The sequence below is a fragment of the Lipotes vexillifer genome, unplaced genomic scaffold, assembly GCF_000442215.2.
Source record: "Lipotes vexillifer unplaced genomic scaffold, Lipotes_vexillifer_v1.1 scaffold691, whole genome shotgun sequence".
NCBI classification, from domain to species: Eukaryota; Metazoa; Chordata; class Mammalia; order Artiodactyla; family Lipotidae; genus Lipotes; species Lipotes vexillifer.
In genome coordinates this window covers 3,940,647-3,945,311 of record NW_006788040.1, presented here as the reverse complement: position 1 = coordinate 3,945,311, position 4,665 = coordinate 3,940,647, and positions in this window count along the sequence as shown.

Sequence of the window (4,665 nt, the reverse complement as noted above, 5' to 3'; positions counted from 1 at the left end):
GTTACGGGATGAAGTCTATTTCTTTTTAGTAACTTACATTGGCCTCCCTCTACCTTCTTACAAAAGCAGTAACATGCTTGATGTGGGTCACACAAATAAGCAAAGAAAGAAAAACCAGCAGAAATAATCGCTGTTAGGATTTTAGTTCTCATCCTTCTAGCATTATTTTAGAAAAAGGAATATAAACATTGGTTTTCTACAAAAATGAGATCATTCGACACATTCTGTTCTCACCATTTTTTCAGTTAATAAAACATTGTGAACATTTTTCCAGTTCTCGTCTGCATCCTTTAACAGGCAAAAGCATGTCTAGTTATCTTTATTTTGCAAATTGGATCTTGCAGAGCCCCAAGGAGTGGATGCAGGTATACACGGCCCTGAGGCCTCCATTAAGACAGCATTTACATCTGGCTTCTCCCTCTGGTGGCCCTATTTCCTATCCTTCCTTTGTCAACCTGAAGGATATTAACCCCAAGGGCACTCCTTAATAAACCTCCTGTACCCTAACTTCCAGCCCAGAGTCTGCTTCCCAGGGAACCCAGCCTGTAATAGGTGGCATTCTTGTGTTTACCGTGGACTAGCCTAGAATGTTCTGAGGGCTGGGCCTTCCTTCTTTCTTTGAGCTGCCAGGACAAATTGGACTCCATCCAGAGCTGAAAAGTTTTGAGCCTTGGCAGGCTGCCCTGGAGTGCCAGAAGTTTCCAGGGTAGCCCCTAGCTGGGTTAATTAAGCAGATAGCTGGGTGAGGATTTACTGTAAGTAATCTTTACTCCCCTTGACACCCCTCCAAGATGACAACATCTCCAGAAATAATAAGAATCATAGCTGTCATTGTGAATATCACGGTATTTTACAGATGAGGAAACCAACTCAGAGAGGGTAAGTAACTTGGCTGAGTTTACACAGCTAGTGAGTGGTGGGGCTTTAATTCTAACGCAGGACTGTCCATTCTAAAATTAGTGCTCTTTACACTTCACTAGAGCTATTCAATAGGAATAATATCAATAATATGACCTTTTGGATTGTTGTTATTGTTCAAATTAAATGACATGTGAACTGCTGAGCACTGAGTACAATGCCTGGCTCATAGTAAATGGCTGATAAATGTAAATCATTAATCAGAACCCCATCCCCACCCCCGGGGCTTCCCTTTCTTCTTAGAATGAAATCCAGGACTTCCCTGGTGGCGCAGTGGTTAAGATGCAGGAGACATGGGTTCAAGCCCTGGTCCGGGAAGATTCCACATGCCGCGGAGCAACTAAGCCCGTGTTCCACAACTACTGAGCCTGTGCTCTAGAGCCCACAAGCCACAACTACTGAAGCCCGCACGCCTAGAGCCCGTGCTCTACAACAAGAGAAGCCACGGCAATGAGAAGCCCGTGCACCACAATGAAGAGCAGTCCCCGCTCGCCGCACCTAGAGAAAGCCCGCGTGCACCAACAAAGACCCAACGCAGCCAAAAATAAACAAATAAATAAATTTATTAAAAATACAAAAAAACAAAAAAAAAGAATGAAATCCAAACTCTTTTAGTGTGGCCTACAAGACCACACAGCATCTGACCCTATCATTCCCTCTCTTCCTTCAGTACAGTGACTAAACCAAACTCACATCTACCTCAGGGTCTTTGCACTTGCTGTTCTCATTTACTGGAATGCTCTTACTCTGGGTCTTTACCTGACTGAGATTTCTATTCAAATCGCAGCTCAAATGTCATCTCCATAGAGAAGACTTCCTCGACCATTTAATGTTGCTCTTCAAACCTGAGTCACTCCCTATATGTTACCCAGTTTTATTTTCTTCATAGCCCTTAACATGAGCTATAATTTATTTACTTTCTTGTTTACTGTCTGTCTCACCTCCTAGAATGCTTAAGCTCCAAGAGGGTAGGGGTCTTTCTGGTTTTCCACTATTTGCCCAAGGTCTAGGACAGCGCCAGGAAGAATAGGCACTCAACAGAGATGTATTTGTTGAATGAATGAATGAATGGTTTCTACCAGTTTGGAGAGATGTTTCTGAATGCAAGAGAGAAGCTAGAGGAACAGGACATCAGCACAAAACTCTTTGCCCAGAGAGCAGTTCTACTTGCTCAGAGCTATACCAGATGCTAACTTCTGAAGACAATTTCAGAGACCTTCTGGAACTTGCTTTATGAGGGACCTAAGCAATTAGCTTTTCCTGACACCTGTGCAAGGGGACCAGGTGCAGAGTCCTTGGGGTTTTCTAACTGTAAAGACAGCTCTCATCTCCAGAACGTGCCTCCGGCTGAGCTTGGGACAGAGGTGAATTTTTTCCAGCAATAAACAGCTTCTCTGTGTCAGTCTGAGGAGGGTGCTAATCCTCACTTCTCCCACCTTCGGGCAGACCCAACCAGCCCTGGGTAGGTCCAGCTCCCATTTGGCAGTGCCAATCAAGGGCAAGTGCCCACTGGGACCTCAGGAAGAGGAGCCCTGGGCCACCCAGCAGCCAGGTTCCAGGCCTGGAGCCAGGGCTGGGGGCTCACATTTTTCATCTCTCTGTGATCAAGCTCTCTCCCCCTTTTACTTATACTCCCACATTATGAAGAGAGTACATGCTTGATGCAGAAAACTTAGAAATCATGGGGAAATACAATGGAAAAGAAAAGAGTTCAGCCAGTTCACCACCGTGAACAATTTGGTGTGAGCATTTCTTTTTTTTTTTTTTGGCCACACCTCACTGCTTGAGGGATCTTAGTTCCCCGACCAGGGATTGAACCCAGGCCCACAGCAGTGAAAGCGCTGAGTCTTAAAAAATGTATCATGCTTGGGCTTCCCTGGTGGCGTAGTGGTTAAGAATCTGCCTGCCAATGCAGGGAACATGGGTTCGAGCCCTGGTCCGGGAAGATCCCACATGCTGCGGAGCATCTAAGCCCGTGAGCCACAACTACTGAGCCTGCGCTCTGGAGCCTGCAAGCCACAGCTACTGAGCCTGCGTGCCACAACTACTGAAGCCCGCGCGCCTAGAGCCCGTGCTCTGCAACAAAAGAAGCCACGACAATGAGAAGTCCGCGCACTGCAAAAAAGAGTGGCCCCCGCTCGCAACAACTAGAGAAAGCCCGCACACAGCAATGAAGACCCAACACAGCGAAAGATAAAAACAAATAATTTTAAAAATGTATCGTGGGGGCTTCCCTGGTGGCGCAGTGGTTGAGAGTCCGCCTGCCGATGCAGGGGACACGGGTTCATGCCCCGGTCCGGGAAGATCCCACATGCCGCGGAGCGGCTGGGCCCGTGAGCCATGGCCGCTGAGCCTGCGCGTCCGGAGCCTGTGCTCCGCAACGGGAGAGGCCACAGCGGTGAGAGGCCCGCATACCGCAAAAAAAAAAAAAAAAAAAAAAAAAAAAAAAAATGTATCGTGTTTTATAGGAATTTGTGACCTCCTTTTTTTCACTGAGCTTTATATTTTGACTGTTTTATCTGAGCATTTGCCTTAAACATTTTTTAATGAATTGCTTTCTTTGCTATAAAATATTTTTATTAGAATGTCAACATCTGCTTGTTGCAAGAAAAAGTCAATCGCTGTTGCACAAAGTGAAGGTTGTTTGAAATCCTAGCCCTCAGGTGTGTGTTTTCCCAGGAAAATTTAGTGCACATCCTGCAGTACTGTGTGTACCCTTATCAATGTGTGTGTGTCTACATAAGTGAGATCAAACTAAACAACATACCGTTTGGCAACTTGATTTCGTTTTCACTTTTTCTTTTCAACTACATGCTGAGTCACCTCAGTCTTTTTATTGTCTGCATAGATTTCTGTGGTATGAATCTATCTTGTATTTAACCACTTCCCTATTGAAAGGCATTTTTCTTCTTTTTTAATTCCAAACAATGCTCCAATGACTTTTTGTATGGGTTCACGTGCACATGGGATTCTGGAGATATTTTTCTAGATGTGGAAGATCAAGGTCAAAAGGAGCAAACATTTAAATAAAATAGATATCGACAAAGTACCCTCCAAAATCACTGTCCCAACGCCTGTGGGCAGTGCCTGCTTCTTCACTAAAATACTGGTGCTGCTTATCTTTTCCATCTTTGTTCATCTGATGGTATTTCATTTTGTTTCTTTATTAGTGAAAATGGGCATCTTTTCATGTTTGTGGCCATTTGCATTCCCTTTTTTTTTTTTTTTTTTTGCGGTACATGGGCCTCTCACTGTTGTGGCCTCTCCCGTTGCGGAGCACAGGCCCCGGACGCACAGGCTCAGCAGCCACAGCTCACAGGCCCAGCCACTCCACGGCATGTGGGATCTTCCCAGACCAGGACACGAACCCGCTTCCCCTGCTTCGGCAGGCGGACTCTCAACCACTACGCCACCAGGGAAGCTCCCACTTGTATTCCTTAATTGCCTATTCCTGTCATTCACCCCAGCTTCTACTTAGTCTTATGGATTAGGAAGACTGCTTTGTATTAGTGAGGTTGGATATGCCATGTTTGTTGGATATTTCCTTCATATTAATGAGGTTGGATATGCCATGTTTGTTAGATATTGTCTCCCAGTTAAAACTTGGTTTTAAATGACTGCATATTTCACCTCAATAGTAATTCCTATTTTGGATATTTCATCCCCACCCCCACCCCCACCCATTATAAACAACATGATGAACATCTCTTGTGGACCTTCTTTTTTTTTTTTTTTTTTTTTTTTTTT